Source organism: Heptranchias perlo, chromosome 17 (assembly GCF_035084215.1).
Source record: "Heptranchias perlo isolate sHepPer1 chromosome 17, sHepPer1.hap1, whole genome shotgun sequence".
Lineage (NCBI taxonomy): Eukaryota > Metazoa > Chordata > Chondrichthyes > Hexanchiformes > Hexanchidae > Heptranchias > Heptranchias perlo.
Window position 1 is genome coordinate 36,141,001 of NC_090341.1, and position 21,670 is coordinate 36,162,670.

General features: G+C 41.6%; 1 protein-coding gene across 5 annotated transcripts in view; it reads left to right on the forward strand.

Moving 5' to 3' along the window:
- LOC137334249 (microphthalmia-associated transcription factor-like) overlaps positions 1 to 21,670 on the forward strand; it is a 242,131-nt gene that overhangs the window by 150,649 nt on the left and 69,812 nt on the right. The window lies entirely within an intron of this gene.

A 21,670-nucleotide genomic window follows, 5' to 3' on the forward strand; every position in this document is an offset into this window, starting at 1 on the left:
TCATGTCAATCTGTAGATCCTTGCCAATCAAAGGTCAATTTTAAAAAAAATTGCTGCCACTCCTAGAGTGCACAGTGGAAGCCAGGAAGTAGAAGAAAATAGAATCAGCAAATGAGACTATATTAGTAAAACTAAAGTTTAAATAGTTAAGATAGGGTGCAGAGAATACGGAAGAGCAAACAACAGAAGATACAGAAAAGAAAGCAAATGGAAGTTATAGGAGCAATTTTAACCCAGCCTGCCCAGCAGGAATAGGCCAGGCATGCAGATAAAATAGCTGTGCAAAAGACTTATCGCCCAGTTCACAGTCGATTGTTGCCCACTATCATCTTAAATTGGCCTTTCTTTTTAAGGCGCCAGTCTGACTCAGGCGGGAGTCTCATTAATATATGCTAATTGGGGTCCAATGACATTGTACGTTAAACCTGGTGGGGAAAAAGAGGAGGCACTCTAAGGTGTCAAAACTTTCCTTAGTGGGGCTAGGAGGAGCAGGATTGTTCCTCCGGGCCCCACAAGGAAAAACTGGGCCCCTACTGCCCTAGGTCCCCCTCCTTTCTAACCATGAAACAGCTGTGATTCCTCCCCCCACAAGTTACCTTGGTGCTGGCAGATGAATTCTTGACCCTGTGATTTTGACCGGCCTGAAGCCGGCCAGCTGCCTCTTTCCGCCTGGCTCAAGCAGACAGCTGGTTGGCATGTTGTAAACGAGGCCCGGCAGTTAAAATCGGCTGAGGCATCCCATGGAAACTCCAGGGCAAGAAGGCTGTCGGCTCCCCTCGGCTTCCTCCCCAGGATTTAAGATTGGATTTTAAGTGTTTCTTTTTGTAATTTAGGCTTTTTACAGAAATGACTCTATTCCTGAAATTTGAATGGTTTTCCCATACTGTTCGTGTCGTAGCGCTTGCGCTGAAAATTTAAGAAACCAGCCAGCCTAAGGAGACGTTCATTTACTTAAACCAGCTACCAGTCTAAAGATATGGGGGTAGCGTTTCCGCGCCTTTACACTAGTAATATCAGCGCAATCCTGGCGAAATCGGCCGAACCAGCGCAAGAGATCGTATTTTCCGCGATCTTTTATGCTGGTTTAAGATTCAATTCGCCTGAATCAGGTCCTGCCCACTAAACTGGCTACACCCCCAGGTTGACATTGCGAAATTCTGCCGATTGCAGAAGGCTCTTCAAATTGTGCTAATTTTCTTAGGCGCACAGGCATTATGCAAATAAATTTTAGTGGAATCTTGAACTGTAACCTAACCAGCACAATTTCGAGCGCAATTTCCTGATTGCGTCCAAAGCAGAAAATCTACCCCTTTATTGTATATTCACTGTATATTATTATGCCGTACCTTGTTTGAAAATGGATGGTGGGCAATGTCATAAAATTTTCAGAATAGACAACAGAACAATATTGATTAATTCATCAATCTTAGCTTGTTTTCTTCTTTCTTTAAAAAAATCATATAGTTTTCCATCAAAATCTACTCCATGAAATCTGATGTTTGTAATATTTGTGTGTGTCTAAGTTTGTTGGAATGTTTACTGTTTTAAATGCAGTGTTATTTATTAAACCATTGGAGCAAAAGATGTAACACGAATAGCTATTTTGCTTTCACATATTGGAAAGTGCTATAACTATTGTTCACTGATTGATGCTGACAAGTAATAGTGTTCAGTGATGAACAGCTGAGCATTTCTGCTTCCTCCTTCTCCATCACTGGGACAGAACCTTCATCCACCTTGGGCCAGCTTTTCCTGACCATCAATTTTGTATGTTTGTTTTCGTCTGTGAAATGCCTCAGGATGCTTTCTGTGTTAACAAAATAGAAGGAAGATGAAGTCTTAATTTTTTTAAATTTAAAATTGTTCAAGTATAAACATTAAAATAGGCTCTCTACAAATTACAGAGCAACCTGATTTTGTTCAACACAATTTATTTGGTAAAGAGGCTGAAGTATTGAAAGCCACCATACATAGAGATATATAGAATTAGGTTACCTAATGCATTTGCTAAATGAAAAAATGTATTATAAGACAGCTCTTTGTGTATAATAGCCAAAACTGAGCAACTTTTAAAATTACTTAGATGGATGTTCTTCATGTACCTGGTTACCAAACCATTATACATCAATATTTTTTGCTGTTAAAATGTATCTCAAGTTACCAATCAATGTTGAAGAAATAACACCATCTAATTCTGGGGAACAGTTACACAATTCACTCATACGTAAACAATCTCTGATGAAATTCAGAAATACTCCATTAATTGCTACATAGGTTTGAAATTAAAGGAATGAAAATCTATAATGGACGGGCAATTCGCTCCGACAGGTTACTGCCCAGGCGGTGAAGTCAAAAATCTATTAAGTTTTAACGGTCTTAATGACTGCCAAACAACTAAAAATTAACTTTTAAAAATACTCCCTTAAATAGTTTCTGGTCATTAAAAATTTTTTTAAATTAAAAAAATAATTTTTTTACTTCTTCCTTCTGTTTCTTTTAATTCAATTATTTCCTTGGCTTTTTATTTTAAAAAAATTAATTTTTTTTATTTGCAATGACTGACATACAGAATACTAACTTTAAATTAATGAAGTCTACTTGCCTGCTTGAGCAATTCAGCCTGAATCTGTGGGCGTGACTTCTCTTCCTGACAGATTTTGTGGGTGTGTCTTCTCCTCACAGACTTTTCCAGCCGCGCAGCAACTCAGGCTACTCAGAGGCTGGGTTGATAGTGCACATTTTTTAAAAAGTTCAAATTCAAGCAATTCGACGCCACAGAGCCCACAGTAAGTATTTTCGTTAATTAAATTCGCAGGAGCTGTGGTGAACATTGCCTCGCCGCTCTGCGCGATTTCTGGCCCCATTACGTTGGTAAGAAATCACTGGAGTTGAACATTCGTGCCAAAATCTAGAGGAGAAAATACAGCATTTACCTGCTGTGTCTCCATGAATCTGCTACCTCAAGTTGCTGTGGGGTTTTAAAACAAGTTTCCTCCTCCCTCTGTTCCCCCCACCCCACCCCACACAATGATTTACTCCCGCGATGCAACTTTAGTGTCAGAACAGCAATCCCAACCTGATTTAATCATTTTAAGGGGAAAGGAAAATGCAGGTGGACTACTTTATGTTCAGAGTATTTCTCCTTTTTCTCGAAGAAAATAATGGTCTTATCAGATGTTTGTTCACTTATTTTTTAAACATCAATCTTAAAGCCAACATAGAGCACATCGAGTAAAGGCTCGCTCCCTGCTAAGCCACTTTGGTGATATCAATTAATGAAGCATCCTGGAATGTTCCATCACAAACAGAGAGGGAGAGATTGTGACTTCACACCTACCTGAAAGCCACTCTGGAGTTTCCCTGTCCTGGGAAACCACATTACACTCTGGAAGATTTGCATTGCCAGCCTGTAATGTGATTTGAAGTAGCCCTCAGGCCAGTCTCAAGTCCCGCTCCTCCCTTGTCTTCAGTGGAGCTGCTTCAGAACACACAGGGTGATTCTTCATAATTGGCATCAGTAGAATGGCCTATCAGTGAGGGAGACTCTTCCTGAGAATCTCCATTTCTGTGTTCATAGAATCATAGAAGTTTACAACATGGAAACAGGCCCTTTGGCCCAACATGTCCATGTCGCCCAGTTTATACCACTACGCTAGTTCCAGTTGCCTGTACTTGGCCCATATCCCTCTATACCCATCTTACCCATGTAACTGTCCAAACGCTTTTTAAAAGACAAAATTGTACCCGTCTCTACTATTGCCTCTGGCAGCTCGTTCCAGACACTCACCACCCTTTGAGTGAAAAAATTGCCCCTCCGGACCATTTTGTAGCTCTTCCCCTCTTACCTTAAATCTATGCCCCCTCGTTATAGACTCCCTTACCTTTGGGAAAAGATTTTGACTATCTACCTTATCTTTGCCCCTCATTATTTTATAGACTTCTATAAGATCACCCCGAAACCTCCTACTCTCCAGGGAAAAAAGTCTCAGTCTATCCAACCTCTCCCTATAAGTCAAACCATCAAGTTCCGGTAGCATCCTAGTAAATCTTTTCTGCACTCTTTCTAGTTTAATAATATCCTTTCTATAATAGGGTGACCAGAACTGTACACAGTATTCCAAGTGTGGCCTTACTAATGTCTTGTACAACTTCAACAAGACATCCCAACTCCTGTGTTCAATGTTCTGACCAATGAAACCAAGCATGCTGAATGCCTTCTTCACCACCCTATCCACCTGTGACTCCACTTTCAAGGAGCTATGAACCTGTACTCCTAGATCTCTTTGTTCTATAACTCTCCCCAACGCCCTACCATTAACGGAGTAGGTCCTGGCCCGATTTGATCTACCAAAATGCATCACCTCACATTTATCTAAATTAAACTCCATCTGCCATTCATCGGCCCACTGGCCCAATTTATCAAGATCCAGTTGCAATCCTAGATAACCTTCTTCACTGTCCACAATGCCACCAATCTTGGTGTCATCTGCAAACTTACTAACCATGCCTCCTAAATTCTCATCCAAATCATTAATATAAATAACAAATAACAGCGGACCCAGCACCGATCCCTGAGGCACACCGCTGGTCACAGGCCTCCAGTTTGAAAAACAACCCTCTACAACCACCCTCTGTCTTCTGCCGTCAATCCAATTTTGTATCCAATTGGCTACCTCACCTTGGATCCCGTGAGATTTAACTTTATGTAACAACCTACCATGCGGTACCTTGTCAAAGGCTTTGCTAAAGTCCATGTAGACCACGTCTACTGCACAGCCCTCATCTATCTTCTTGGTTACCCCTTCAAAAAACTCAATCAAATTTGTGAGACATGATTTTCCTCTCACAAAACCATGCTGACTGTTCCTAATCAGTCCCTGCCTCTCCAAATGCCCGTAGATCCTGTCTCTCAGAATACCCTCTAACAACTTACCCACTACAGATGTCAGGCTCACCGGTCTGTAGTTCCCAGGCTTTTCCCTGCCGCCCTTCTTAAACAAAGGCACAACCTTTGCTACCCTCCAATCTTCAGGCACCTCACCTGTAGCTGTCGATGATTCAAATATCTCTGCTAGGGGACCCGCAATTTCCTTCCTAACCTCCCATAACGTCCTGGGATACACTTCATCAGGTCCCGGAGATTTATCTACCTTGATGCGCGTTAAGACTTCCAGCACCTCCCTCTCTGTAATATGTACACTCCTCAAGACATCACTATTTATTTCCCCAAGTTCCCTAACATCCATGCCTTTCTCAACCGTAAATACCGATGTGAAATATTCATTTAGGATCTCACCCATCTCTTGTGGTTCCGCACACAGATGACCTTGTTGATCCTTAAGAGGCCCTGCTCTCTCCCTAGTTACTCTTTTGCCCTTTATGTATTTGTAGAAGCTCTTTGGATTCACCTTTGCCTTATTTTTATTTTTTTTATTATTCGTTCACGGGATGTGGGCGTCGCTGGCGAGGCCAGCATTTATTGCCCATCCCTAATTGCCCTCGAAAAGGTGGTGGTGATCCGCCTTCTTGAACCGCTGCAGTCTGTGTGGTGACGGTTCTCCCACAGTGCTGTTAGGAAGGGAGTTCCAGGATTTTGACCCAGTGACGATGAAGGAACGGCGATATATTTCCAAGTCGGGATGGTGTGTGACTTGGAGGGGAACGTGCAGGTGGTGTTGTTCCCATGTGCCTGCTGCTCTTGTCCTTCTAGGTGGTAGAGGTCGCGGGTTTGGGAGGTGCTGTCGAAGAAGCCTTGGCGAGTTGCTGCAGTGCATCCTGTGGATGGTACACACTGCAGCCACAGTGCGCCGGTGGTGAAGGGAGTGAATGTTTAGGGTGATGGATGGGGTGCCAATCAAGCGGGCTGCTTTATCTTGGATGGTGTCGAGCTTCTTGAGTGTTGTTGGAGCTGCACTCATCCAGGCAAGTGGAGAGTATTCCATCACACTCCTGACTTGTGCCTTGTAGATGGTGGAACGGCTTTGGGGAGTCAGGAGGTGAGTCACTCGCCGCAGAACACCCAGCCTCTGACCTGCTCTCGTAGCCACAGTATTTATATGGCTGGTCCAGTTCAGTTTCTGGTCACTGGTGGCCCCCAGGATGTTGATGGTGGGGGATTCGGCGATGGTAATGCCGTTGAATGTCAAGGGGAGGTGGTTAGACTTTCTCTTGTTGGAGATGGTCATTGCCTGGCACTTATCTGGCGCGAATGTTACTTGCCACTTATGAGCCCAAGCCTGGATGTTGTCCAGGTCTTGCTGCATGCGGGCTCGGACTGCTTCATTATCTGAGGGGTTGCGAATGGAACTGAACACTGTGCAGTCATCAGCGAACATCCCCATTTCTGCCAAAGCAATCTCATGTCCCCTTTTTGCCCTCCTGTTTAAAATTGCTGCTTTAAAAAAAAACTATTAAGATCACTATTTCCTTCTATAAAAGGTGGGAGAATTTTGTGCAAAAAGTACTTTCCTTGCTAATGCAGCATATAAGATGGATTGTGCTTTGTGGAGCACATCCACTGGTAACTGGCATTAATATGCTCTAACTTGTTTAAGTAGTGCCTTATCAGAAATTGGAGAAGACGTAAAAAACAGTCCAATTGTTTAAGGGTTGAACAAAAGTTCTGAAAGTAAAAGCACAGTGTTCTAACTTGGAGTTGAATATTTGTATTGTGAACTGTGATACTAATTCAGTTATCAGCAGTAATTCAGGAATTGTAATCTGTATTCAGCTTCAATTCTTAATCAAATGAATACATTTTCTTAAAACTAATATAAATATTATCTTGAATAAAGAAATAATTTTGTAAGCAAGTGATAAAATACACAATTCATTAAGTTTCTTTAGTGTGATTGAAATCCACAATTTAACTGTTAGTACAGTTGATAGTTCAGTTCAGAAACAAGTGGTGCTAATCTGTTCAGATATTAGATTCCGATTAATGTTAGCTGAATGAAGTTACCTGTTTTAAGTCTGAGGCAATAAAAATATGAACTGATATCACAGCATTAGAAGGTAAGTGATTGTAATACATACTCAAACTGCAGACTTTATAAACTTCAATCTGAAAAGATAAGTAGTTTAGATTATAGTTATATATATAGATATCATTGACATTCCTGTGCTTTATGTGCTACCAAAATGTACATAAGCTTTTTCAATGTTTTATGTCAATACTGATGCCTTTATATATGATTTTGATAGCCCAAAATGAAAGTCAGTGATTGTCACAAACTGATTTAACCTTAAGGATGCTGTGATTCTTGAGTGAGAAATTATTTTGCAACAATTCAAGTGTATTCAGATGTAATAACTGAATTACATAACTTACTAACTTCTTCAGTACCATTTTTCACTATTCATAAATAAAAGTTTACTATAATGATTTAAGTTAATTTATTTACTACTGAAAGCATCTTTGCCACACTTGTTATTGCCATAAGAAAGGTAAAAAGAATATTGATTAAAATGGTAATTGTGTGACCATTAACAAATTATTGGTTACAGTTGATAATTAAAAGCTGGTAATTGTTATACCTTTAGCTAACTGGTACTTTTCCATTGCTTAAATAGTATTGCTGAGGTCTTTGCTCTGTATCTTTAAGGTAAAGAATAGTCCAAGTTAATAATGGAGAAAAATTACATACATGCTGTCCCTTTAAGTCTTTTTGATGTCAAAGCATGTATAATGTGACCCTGCCCTTCCCTCTGTTGTATATAACCCCATCCTTGAGCTATTCTTAAGAGATTTTTTTCATACTGTCAGCAGGAGTCTCTGGCTTTTTGCCAACCAGTGGAAAAGTACCTTGCATAAGTAAAGTTTTTTGTTATATGCAGTTTTGAATAATCTCCCAGTAGACCTGAGACTGTTCAAAGTCATTCGAGTGAAATTTAAGGGCCTTTGACAATTTAGAACAGCTGTGGGCCCTCACAGTTGCCTCAAGCGCTCAGACTTACTACGTTATGTAAGAACACATGTGCTCAGTGCTCCAGCATGGCTCATTCAAGAAAGCATACCAGCACTGGAAAGAAAAACTGACTTCCTACAGTTAGTTACCCAATCAGCTGCTAACCATTGTTTCTCACTCAGAGAATAAAAGCCTCATTTTTCATACTTCTCTGATGATGTCACATGCTAAAGTGCAGGGCATCAATGATGACCCCATACTGTTCCTTGTGTCAACGTCAAAATTATCCTCTGTTAATGTAGTATCCCATGCCAGCCTACAACAGGACCTGGATAACATCCATACTTAGGCTGACAAGTGGCAGTTAACGTTTGTGCCACATAAGTGTCAAGTAATGACCATCTCAAACAACAGAAACCCCAGCCACCTCCCCAGGACTTTCAATAGCACCTCCATAACTGAATCCCCTACCATCAACACTTTGCGGTTCAACGTTGATGAGAACTGGTCCAGCCATCTCAACACTGTGGTACAAGAGCAGGACAAAGGCTGTGTACTCTGCAACTCAACTCCTGTCCCCTCAAAGCCTCTTCACCCTCTACAAGGTTCAAGTTAGGAGTGTCATGGAATGCTCACCACTTGCCTGGACAAGTACAGTCACAAATACGCTCAAGAAACTTGACACCACCCAGGACAGAGCAGTTTACTTGATTGGTGCCTTTGCCACTGGAATCCACATCTACGCCCTCCACCATTATAGCTGCAGTATGTACGATCTACAGAATTCAGCAACTCACCAAGGTTACTTCAACAGCACCTCCGTCCCCTGTGACCTATACCATCAAGACGAACAAGAGCATCAACATTTTGGGAACACCATCAACTCCAAGTTCCCTTCAAGTTACAGGCCATCCTAACTAGAACATATATTGGCATTCCTTCATCAATGCTGGGTCAAAATCCTGGAATTCCCTTCTTAACACTATTGTGGGAGCCATGCCATAACAAGGACTGCAGTGGTTCAAGGAGAAAGACCCACAACCACCTTCTTAGGACAACTAGCGATGGACATTAAATGCAGCCTTGTCCGTGTCGCCCACATCCCAAGAATAAAAATAAATGAAAGGGTATTCAGCGCTGTTCAGGCGACCATCAAGATCATGAGCAGCTGTTGAAATAGGCACGTTAAATTCTCAAGAACAACAAATGAAGATAGATAACCCACCTTGTTACATTCTTCCTAATTCTTCGAATGATGTCTTGATCAGGAGAGTCATGTATATGCAGATGACTTAAAGGTCACGCTTATGCAGAGTCCCAAGAAATACCAGGTCTCAAGGCCGCAATTTTGGCATAAATTATAAAGTATAAGTGGACTAATAATCCAGAGACATGAGTTCAAATCCCACCACGGCTGCTGGGGAATTTGAATTCAGTTAATTGAATAAAATCTGGGATTAAAAAGCTAGTAACAGTAATAGTAATTGTCGTAAAAACCCATCTGGTTCACTAATGTCCTTTAGGGAAGGAAACCTGCCGTTCTTACCCGGTCTGGCCTATATGTGACTCCAGACCCCAGCAATGTGGTTGATTCTTAACTGCCCTCTGAAATGGCCTAGTAAGCCACTCTGTTGTACAATCCCGCTACAAGAAGTCATAATAAGAATAAAACCGGACGGACCACCCGGCATCGGACCACTAGGCATCGGACACGACAAAGGCAAACCAAGCCCAGTCGACCCTGCAAATCCATCTCGCTAACATCTGGGTACTTGTGCCAAAATTGGGACAGGTGTCCCACAGACTAGTCAAGCAACAGTCTGACATAGCCATACTCACAGAATCATACCTTTCAGCCAACGTCCCAGATTCCTCCATCAACATCCTTGGGTATGCCCTGTTCTACCGGCGGGACAGACCCACCAGAGGTGGCGGCACAGTGGTATACAGTCAGAAGAGAGTGGCCCCGAGTCCTCAATATTGACTCTGGACCCCATGAAGTCTTATGGCATCAGGTCAAACGTGGGCAAGGAAACCTCCTGCTGATTACCACCTACTGCTCTCCCTCAGCTGATGAATCAGCACTCCTCCATGTTGATCACCACTCTGAGGAAGCACTGAGGGTAGCAAAGGCACAGAATGTACTCTGAGTGGGGGACTTCAATGTCCATCCCCAAGAATGGCTCAGTAGCACCACTACTGACCGAGCTGGCTGAGTCCTGAAGGATATAGCTGCCAGACTAGGCCTGGGGCAGGTGGTGAGAGAACCAACACGAGGGAAAAACCTACTTGACCTCGTCCTCACCAATCTACCTGTTGCAGATGCATCTGTCCATGACAGTATTGGTAGGAGTGATTACCACACAGCCATTGTGGCAATGAAGTGCCGTCTTCACACTGAGGACACCATCCATCGTGTTGTGTGGCACTACCACCATGCTGAATAGGCTAGTTTCACAACAGATCTAGCAGCTCAAAACTGGGCATCCATGTGCGCCATCAGCAGCAGCAGAATTGTATTCCACCACAATCTGTAACCTCATGGTCCAGCATATCCCTCACTCTACCATTGCCATCAAGCCAGGGGATCAACCCTGCTTCAATGAGGAGAGTAGAAGAGAATGACAGGAGCAGCACTAGGTGTACCTAAAAAATGAGGTGCCAACCTGGTGAAGCTACAACACAGGACTACCTGCATGCTAAACTGCAGAAGCAGCATGCTATAGACAGAGCTAAGCGATCCCACAACCAATGGATCAGATCAAAGCTGTGCAATCCTGCCACATCCAGTCGTGAATGGTGGTGGACAATTAAACAACTAATGGGGGGAGGAGGAGGCTCCGTGAACATCCCCATCCTCAATGATGGCAGAGTCCAGCACGTGAGTGCAAAAGGCAAGGCTGAAGCGTTTGCAACCATCTTCAGCCAGAAGTGCCGAGTGGCTGATCCATCTTGACCTCCTCCCGATATCCCCACCATCAGAGAAGCCAGCCTTCAGCCAATTCGATTCACTCCACGTAATATCAAGAAACGGCTGAATGCACGGGATACAGCGGAGGCTATGGACCCCGGTAACATCCCGGCAGTAGTGCTGAAGACTGGTGCTCCAGAACTAGCCGAGCCTCTAACCAAGCTGTCCCAGTACAGCTACAATACTGGCATCTACCCGACAAAGTGGAAAATTGCCCAGGTATGTCCAGTCCACAAGAAACATGACAAATCCAATCCGGCCAATTACTGTCCCATCAGTCTACTCTCAATCATCAGCAAAGTGATGGAAGGTTTCGTTGACAGTGCTATCAAGCGGCACTTAATCACCAATAACCTGCTCACCAATGCTCAGTTTGGGTTCTGCCAGGACCGCTCGGCTCCAGACCTCATTACAGCCTTCGTCCAAACATAGACAAAAGAGTTGAATTCCAGAGGTGAGATGAGAGTGACTGCCCTTGACATCAAGGCAGCATTTGACCAAGTGGGACATCAATGAGCCCGAGTAAAATTGAAGTCAATGGGAATCAGGGGGAAACCTCTCAATTGGCTGGAGTCGGACCTAGTACAAAGGAAGATGGGAGTGGTTGTTGGAGGCCAATCATCTCAGCCCCAGGACGTTGCTGCAGGAGTTCCTCAGGGCAGTGTCCTCGGCCCAACCATCTTCAGCTGCTTCATCAATGACCTTCCCTCCATCATAAGGTCAGAAGTGGGGATGTTCATTGATGATTGCACAGTGTTCAGTTCCATTCGCAACCCCTCAGACAATGAAGCAGTCCGTGCCTGCATGCAGCAAGACCTGGACGACATCCAGGCTTGGGCTGATAAGTGGCAAGTAACATTCACTCCAGACAAGTGCCACGCAATGACCATCTCCAACAAGAGAGAGTCTAACCACCTCCCCATGACATTCAACAGCATTACCATCGCCGAATTCCCCCAAAATCCTGGGGGTCATCATGACCCGAAACTTGACTGGACCAGCCACATAAATACCGTGGCTACAAGAGGCTGGGTATTCTATGGCAAGTGACTCACCTCCTGACTCCCCAAAGCCTTTCCACCATCTACAAGGCACAAGTCAGGAGTGTGATGGAATACTCTCCACTTGCTTGGATGAGTACAGCTCCAACAGCATTCAAGAAGCTCGACACCATCCAGGACAAAGCAGCCTGCTTGATTGGCACCCCATCCACGACCTTAAACATTCACTCCCTCCACCACCGGCACACAGTAGCTGCAGTGTGTACCATCCACAGGATGCACTGCAGCAACTCGTCAGGGCTTCTTCGACAGCACCTCTAAAACCCGCGACCCCTACGACCACGAAGGAAATTGGTAGTAGACGCATGGAAACATCACCCCCTGCACGTTCCCCTCCAAGTCACACATCATCCTGACTTGGAAATATATCGCTGTTCCTTCATCATCGCTGAGTCAAAATCCTGCAACTTCATACCTAATAGCACTGTGGGAGAACCTTCACCACATGGACAGCAGCGGTTTCAGAAGGCGGCTCACCACCACCTTCTCAAGGGCAATTAGGGATGGGCGACGCCCGCATCCCATGAATATTCCAGCTTCAGGAATATAGCATTTCCCCAGCCTGTTACAGATGCTAGGCTTGACCAGAAAAAGTTGTAGATTTACTGTATTCTATGGTAGGTTTATATAAAGCTACTTTTTTGATGAATTCTTTCATTTTTAGTTCTTTATTACTTTTAGTTGTGTGTATTAGTGTGTCTGGTCAAAAATCAACATGCAGCTGAAAGTATATTTTGAAAAAAATATGGGTGGTCGTTGGAAGTCATTGATTTGTTACTTTCTTCATTATTTCTGAGGGAATGCATCTGTTTATAAAGAGACAAAGTGACATTTTTTTAATAGTTTTTGATCGGTGTGTTTTTAGTCAATGGGACAGATAAGCAAACCAGCATGGTTCACCTCACAGATAGTGGTTTATAATTTGCTTTTTTTAAATCAATGTGTGACTTAACTCAATCATGATTGTTTTGACCAACAGATATTATCCCACAATTTTGAAATGTGTTTCCCCACAGATGTGTGCGAGATGTAAGATGTTTAACTATATAGATAGATCCACAGTTTTTATTTAAAAATTATTTACCAATTTGTTAACTTGGGTTATATGCTTGTTGGGTTTAAGGGTGGGGTTACAGCATGTACTGCACAGGAAAAGAAAGCTCATATAATGCTTGTGATTTTTTTCCCCATGGTTTTGGCTATCTATTGTTAGATCATTTCCATGTACAAGCTAAGAATTTTAGAGTTGAGGCAAACATTCGCAAAAGTTTGCAACAAGACTACACATATTCACAAGAATACTTATTTCCTTCCTCCTTGGCTTCCACCTCCATTCTTGTGATTGGAAAATCTCACACCTACATTGCTGGTTGTAGGAGCAATCATGAGTATTGGGTACGGTAGCCCAGTGGTTATGATACTGGACTAGTAGCTGGACGTCTCGAGTTCAAACTGAATAAAATAAATCTGATAATTTGTGGGTTAGCACCAGACATAATCATGAAAGCTGCTGGATTGTTGTAAAAACCCAACTGATTTGTTCTTCAGGAAAGGGGAACCTGTCACTCCTACCTTGTATGGTCTATATGTAACTCAGCTATGTGGTTGATATTTTAAATCTCAAGGGCAACTATAGATAGGCAATAAATGCTGCCTTGCCAGTGTTGCCCACACCCCAAGAACAAAGTTTTAAAAAAATGTGTGGTGGCCATTACAGCTTTCTAAACTCTTTATTTTGTGCTTCTGAGAAATTATAATTGTTGTTAAATATAGCTGATAATTTTTAGTATTTCGTTGATCATGCTCTTCACTTTTCTGCACAGCCACAATTGTTGGACCCCTGTCCCTGCTCTTCCAATATTCCCTGAATTTGAAATCTCTCTCGCTGTTCCCTTGCAGAGAGATTGCTCCTGATTGGTAATGAACTGGTCATACTGTCACAGTGGCTCTCACTCCTAGAACTAGAAACTCAACTTAGCACCACCAAGTAGGTTTTCCAAATTTTGTAGATAGGTGTGCCGATTTTACAAATGCATTCAATCAGTGGGGAGCCTTGCTTACTGGGAGTGCATATCTGGAAATTTATGGGTGCTTCCATGAATAAATAATTAGCTCATTCATAAAATTGGTTCTGGTTAGGCTATTTCACGAGATTGGGAAATCCAACACCTACATCACTCTATTCAGGAGCCATCATGATCAATAAGAGTCAAGCCATGACAGTTGGAAGGATTTTCCCATCAAAGAACAGACTGACTGGCAAGATTCTTCTTACACAAATGGGGGAGGGGGCTGAGGAGGAAGGGAGTAAGGAACATAACAAGTAATGCTTTTTAAAAGTCTCCTAATACCTGGAGTTGTGGATCCAACCTCAGCATTCACTGTTGAGCCTCATTTTTTTTCAGCATGAAACTAATCTACATTGACTTCACTAATCCGTCAGCATTGAACTTCAGAGCCAATAAGAAACAAGAAAGTTGGACCAAAGGAAGCCTGCCAACATAAATATTGCTATTCCAAGGCGTTGCTCACACATTCAAAAAAATATTTTTTTATTCTTACTGTATTTTTGATTTTACGCTTGTCTTTAATCTGATTCTTTCTGCCTCTGTCTTTCTGTTTGTCTTTCACACTATTATTACGTTAAAAAAGTTGTATTGAGATGATTACAACAGATAATAGTTTATTTCAAAACAGATGATTACCTCAGTTGTCTGTAGCAGTAAATAATTGACTCCAAGAACAAAGAGACATCACAGGAATGACAGAGTATTTAATGTAATGCACTAAAAACTTCCATTTTCCTTTCCTTTTAAACCTGTCAGTCTGCCTTTCCGCAGAATGTAGCCAAAGATTGGTAAACTCCACTGTTAAAACATTTTGGGTCTGCTCTAGACATTCTTACAAGTTCAGCACCACTGGTCTCTCCCAAAAGTGGACCCCATATCCCTTACTGTTAGGATTTAACCTTTAATGTTCAATATCTAGTTATACGATAGCATGACCTGGGGATCGTAACAACGAGACCCCCCCAACCATTATGTGCACCGAATACTGTAATCTCGATTCTCCTGTCTTCTGGGAAGCAACTGATAAACTCTCAAGTCAAATATGGCCAATTGTAAGCTGGTTTATTTGACACACATTACTGAAAAGACTACAGTTTTCAGAGAAATTCAATCTATTTTTTATCATTCCTTACAACATGGAAAACAACGTTTGCCTTCCTACCTCTATTAACTGGCAAAATTCACTTTATAGACTAGCAGTCCCTAAAACTAGTCAACTCTGACCTCAGGAAGAGATAGTTCTCTCTTCCTTTCTAACTTTTTCCCAATTCAAACTTATTTCAGACTGACTGCTTTTCCAGCTATGCAGGAATTCAAAGAATTGACTTCCGAACTTCCCCCAACATTCTGTGTCTGCTACCTTGAACCAGAAACTTCAAACCTCCACCCCCACTATGGCACCTACATGGCCTATTCGGCTAAGACCACACACTGTGCTGAGTGGAGGAAATCCATTCTAACATTAGATCGAATTTCCTCTCAGGAATGAGCTGATGAACCCCATGGTCTTAAACAACAACTTGCATTTATATAGAGACTTTAACATAGACAAAGGGTCTCAACTGATACGATATGTGAGGAACACAATTCTGTTACTCACTTCATCTAGTCGCAGCTACTGGATTGAACGCACAGCCCCAGATAGCATGTGTCGTGTGTGAATTTAACTCTTGTGTGTTGAATTTAACTAACAACATCTTAACATATATTAATCCAAAATCTTTCCCATGCCAAATATGCAAAACATCTTAAACATCTTAAAACATGCCTCCCATCTCAGAGAAGAAAAAAGGAAGAATGGATCCCTCAGCTGTGAGAGAAAACAGAATTAGTGTGAAAATGGTTCCAGATTTCTGGCAGGGAGGTTGAGCATGTTATCAGTAGGGACAGAAGTTTGAGGGGATCATGCCAAAGAAGAGTTTCTGAGGTGGGAGGAGTGATCTTGAAGACATGAGAATAATCAAGAGGGATGATCTGGGAGGCACGAGTGTCTAGAAGACACTATACAAGCAATCAGGAAAGAGATCTTAGAAGCTAGGATCACATTAGTAAGGGGGTCCTTGAAGTATGAAGTGAAAGGGGGGACATAATCTGTCTCATGCATCCACATCATTTTCAGAATTATAGGAAAAAAAATCACAGGTCTTCATCGAATATTTTTCCCACCTCTGCAAACAATAGGGGAAGTTTTAACCCCCCCACAATGGGCGGGCGAGGGTCAGGTGGGGTTAAATCGGTAAATATGCAAAACCCAGCCCCAACCCGCTGTGAACGAGCCTACTTCTGGTTTAACTGTGACGGGTTTGGGGGTGTCTGAGTAACCCGCTCTGGAAAGGCGAGTTTATCATTATAATATGTTAATGAGGTTCCGTTCCTGAGATTTTGGCAGCCATTTGAATTTAACGCTGGCCGGCACGGTTTCCCAGGGCTCTGGAAACCTGGCAACTAAAGGGAGGTGGTAACAGCAGGGAAGTGCTTTTCCAGCACTACTTGTAGGCCAGGAGGAGTAGGAGTGCTTCCCCCACCGACCCCTCAAGCAAATCTTCTGCCACGATTGGCCGAACCCCCCCCACACTGGTGACGTCTCTGGTTCCCCCCCCCTCTCCTGATTGCCAGTCCGACCGTTCTACCCCCGCCCCCCTCCCCCACCAACCTACAATGTTTCCTGGTTGCTGGGGACTGTCCCCAATGGTCCCGGGCTGCAGTCTTCTACCACTGACTTTCCTGCCTGGCAGCCGGCCAGCCTCTCAATTTGGCTAGTTGCCGGGCAGGAAACGGAGTAAAAAAATGATAATGGGGTCCCGCTGCCAACATGTTCTCCTGCTCCCTCCTGCCTCCCCCTAAATATTGGGGCCTATTACTCTAGGAGGGTTAATATGTCTCAACAGAAATCTTGTGACAAAGTTGTGTTTCTGTGTGAGAGAGATGGGGGAAAGCGTGTATATATACATTTGTGAGGAGATGATGAGATAATATGCACTTTTATACTTCATCACGTGTCAGTAGATATGGGACAGTTACAATTTTGTTCCAATTCCACTTGAACAGCATTCTGTGGAGCAACAGTTTAGTTAGTGATGAAGGATCATAGACCTGAAACATTAACCCTACCTTCCTTTCTCCACAGATGCTGCCTGATTTGCTGAGTGTTTCCAGCATTTTCTGTTTTTATTGCATGTTTACATGTTGTATTTCAATATATAATATATTTTAAAATATTTCATTTATCATTTTTTGTCTTTTTCAATAATTCTAAGATTTATACCATGTAGGGTAGAACTCTTAAAATGACAAAGTTAGTAGTGACAGATCATGGAAATTCTTGTCATTCATTCTAGGATTTAGGAATTCTTGATTGAAATTTCTTTATTGGCTGTAAGACAGAAACAAAAACTGATCAGTCCTGTTCTTGATGGCAGTTTTAAATGGTATGTCTGTGACAAGATTAGCAGATGGCTAGCTGTGTCATAAAAGAATCAAAATTAGATTAAGGGTACCAGGCTGAGCTTTTAAACCTTAAAAGTGAAAACATTTATCTTGGGTGATTCTGCTTTTAATGTGATTGGTGCTTTAATTAGCTAAATGACCTCTAGCCTCTCAGGAATAAGTATGGGATAATTTTAGGGATCAAGACAAAGCCTCCCAGAGATTTAGTGCACACCACACACTAATACATGAAGGAATGCTGATAATTAGCTTTGCTGCTTTCATTCTTTTGGCTGTTTTTTTAAAACTGCTTGCTTTGAAATAATGCCTACAGGTTCATTATCCACAGGTTTAAAGTCTGAAATGTGGCTGTTAAACAAAAGCATATTGTGTGATGAACAGTAGTTTCCATGTACTGTATGTAACGTGCAGACATGGACAAAAGTAGTTGTGCATTTCCTTTGTTTATCGAGGTACTGTACAATATTTTTCACTACGAATCATTTGAAATTGTCAGTAACTTAAGGCATTAATGTTGGTGAGTTGGAGTCTGCAGGTATTATTACATTGAATGTTGTAGAACACTGTATGCTGTTAAATCTGAACTCTACAAAGTAAAAGTGGCTACATCTAGTTGAAGAGGAACATTAATCTTATAAAATGGGAACCAAACTGTTCCATTACTTTCATTAAATGAATTGCATTTATGGTGTGAACATTTTCTAGTAAAGCATGAAAAATTCCAGTACTAAGGTGTCTCTTGGCAGTTAATCTAGTGTTCATAACTATGTTTAGTAAAGTGCCTATTAAATAGAGTTAGCTTGAATTTGTAGCTTAGTAAAGATAATGTAAAACATATCTATTTATTTTAATGATCTCAGTTACTTTTAATCTATATAAAGTAAAAACAAAACATTTTAATTCTACAGGCTTCCCAGTGGGTGAATGCACGACATGGTATGATGCTGTGGTGCATAGACCAGGAAGGTTCCAGGTTTAGCCCGTGGTCTCTGCTGAGTTAGTTGATCGCAGTCAGGGCAGTAGAGCGATGCTGTAATTGACCTTGGTGCCTCTGGAGTAGGTCGGAGAAAATTCTAGCAGGATTCCTTTTCCTAATTGCTAATCACTGAGCCCTACTGGAAAGTGTGCATGTGTGGGCATCAGGTGAGGACAGTATCAAGTCCAGCTGTGGTGCCCCCACGGTCAATTATTCTGCTGATGCTTAAGGTTTAGGTTCACACATGAAGAATGGAAACTTGGGCATGGTACAAGAGGACTGCTGGCACTAGTAGGATTGTACCAGAACATGAGTGACCAGCTCAGATGAAGACAGGAAAAAGTTTTAATTCTAGGTAAAATAGTGCTCTACGGGCAGGATGGCCACACAATGTGACGTCACAATGATAGAAATAATCATGTTTAAATGCAGATGTTTAAATTGGTATTTCTATGTGTATGAGGGGCAGTTCATTCTTGCACTGCAACAGGTCAATGACAATGTGTAGAATTGAACTTGTTTGTGCAAGAAAGTGAGAATTGGTGGAGGATTCAGTGAACATTTCCAGATTTAGTTGCATTTGTTTCTGGGTCAACTTTTATTTCACTAATTAAATTAATTATGTAGAATTTTTATCTTTCTACATTTTATCTCTTTTGACGGAATAGTTTTGTTGAAAAAGGACCTATTGCATCTAATATTAAACAGCTTATATCTGTCATCCTCTGTGTTCTATCTAATAAAATATCATAGCTTATTTTGTCTGCTGAAAATGATTTCAGAACTCGTTCTCATATTTGGTATGTTATAGAAATACAAAATATGGATCAGCACATTTATAGAGTGATGAAACCTACAACATTAAACTAGCCAGCTCTGAGTTAGGCTAACAATACAACAAAAAGATTAAATCCCATACTCCCCCAAAAAGATCTGTGAAATATTAGGAAAGACAGATCAACAACAACTTGCATTTATATAATGTCGTTAACATAATAAAACATCCCAAGGTGCTTAATAGGTGCGTTATCAAACAAAATTTGTCACTGAGCCACATAAGGAGATATTAGGACAGGTGATCAAAGAGGTGGGTTTTAAGGAGCATCTTAAAGGAGAAGAGAGAGGTGGAGACGCAGAGAGGTTTAGGGAGGGAATTCCAGAGCTTAAGACCTAGGCAGCTGAAGGCACGGCCACCAACGGTGGAGCGATGAAAATCGGGGATGCGCAAGAAGCCAGAATTGGAGAAATGCAGAGATCTCGGAAGGTTGTTGGGCTGGAGGAGATTACAGGTCTAGGGAGGGATTTGAAAATCAGGATGTGAATTTTAAAATCGAGGCATTCCCAGACCAGGAGCCAATGTAGGTCAGCGATCACAGGGGTGATGAGTGAATGGGACTTGGTGCAAGTTAGAATATGGGCAGCAGAGTTTTGGATGCGCTCAAGTTTACGGAGGGTGCAAGGTGGGAGGCTGGCGTTAGAATCGTTAGAATCTTCAGTTTTGATTTAGTGTGCAACTTCAAATTCTCAGAAATATAATTAATCATAAGTAGCGATTCCTATTCAACATGGCCCTTGAATTTTTCCACAGTTGAAGGTCCAAGATGATGGTTGAAACCATTCTGCAGACTCACACTTTTATTTTGGTGAGAAAAATGTTTTGAAAATAGTACTGAGTACACAATGAGACTGATCTGTGTCTTGTACCTATAAGGGAAATTTGGACCAGTATTTGAAGACATTTTCTATTGTTCAGATAAACTCTACAACCTGTAAACAGTTCATATGCTTCCTCCTGTCAAGGAATTAACTCAAAACCCTTAGGAATGTAATTAAGAAGTATATAAGTAGGCTTGGCATTTTTATTTTACTACACTAGAGAAGGTCTGTATTTGTTGACCAAAACATATTGAAGTAGTGCCACCTCCCCAGCTCATCTTTGCTAAGTTTTCCATTTCAACTGTGCTGCTGTGAGAAGACATAGGGCAAAAGCTGATCACTGCTGACTCAATAGTATTCCAACGAGGGGTTGAGATGACAAAAGTGAAGTCGCTTATCAAATTATCTCAGTTGTGAGCTGTGTTAGTCCTTGAATGATGGTTTAATCTGGGTTGCTGTTGATGCACATTACATGCCTGTAGTAGTAGAATTCATGGGGTTGGGTTGATTCGTTTCTGGACAGTAACTATTTTTATGCTGGCAGACGATGACGGATGATTCAGCAGCAAGTTGAAGTTTTTGAATTGAGATGCAGTATCGCACCATGCAGCTTGAGCTGCAGTGACGATTGATTTTATTTCACTGCACTTTACAGGGGAATAGCATAAATAGAAAGAATATAGGGAATACTCAATGGCTACCTACAGCACAAAGCTATTTTTTAAGTGAGGAAGGCTGTGATAAGTCATGAGTAACAAAATCAACTGAATTCTGAAGGCCTTCCTCAAGATTAGGACCAGTTCAGTGTTTACAGGATCTTTTTGGATATAGAAGATGATTGTAATATATTAGCAATAGTGAAAAGTTCTTCAAGATCAGGCACCAATTTAATATTTCTCATCACCTATTTTCAGAATACATTACCGAATGGAATTACAGGGCTGCATTGTGTATTGTGCCCGTTGCTTGTTTTAAAGATCAAATTGTTGAATGTTTGGAGTTTGATGACTGTAATGTAAGGAATTAAAATTCATTTGCAGAATTAAAGCTGTGCAGTGGCCAAAATTGAAAGGAAGTTTTGTTTTTTACGAAACTGAAATCTCATCTTAGGCCTAGGAGTCAGTGCTGCAGGTTAGGTTGCTCTGACTCTGTAAATCTCAGACTTCATTGCCACAAATGGGGCCTTTCAAAATGGTGGCCAAAAGCAAGAGGTGACAGGATGAATAATTATATTGTAATGTGCATGATTTGTTAAAATTAATGTTTCAGATTTGAGTGCTGGATACTGAGTGTTTTCTAAGTTCTAAAGTTATTGTTAAAGAGTTAAGAACCATGGAATCTTATGGTTTTATTGGCTAGCAGTCTGTTGATACATGCCTTCATTGACCGGCAGTCTTATGGCTCAATGGTTTGAAAATCAAATATTATTGCTAATGTTTTAAATTATTTTTTGTTTTAATCTGCTGTTACTTGTAGTTTAAGAAATTGAAATAAATGGAAATATAAAACTGATCGTGAAATAGGTTTATAGTGTTTTCACTGTACCATACGCAATGACATTTCTGTGAAATATTTTCATTATG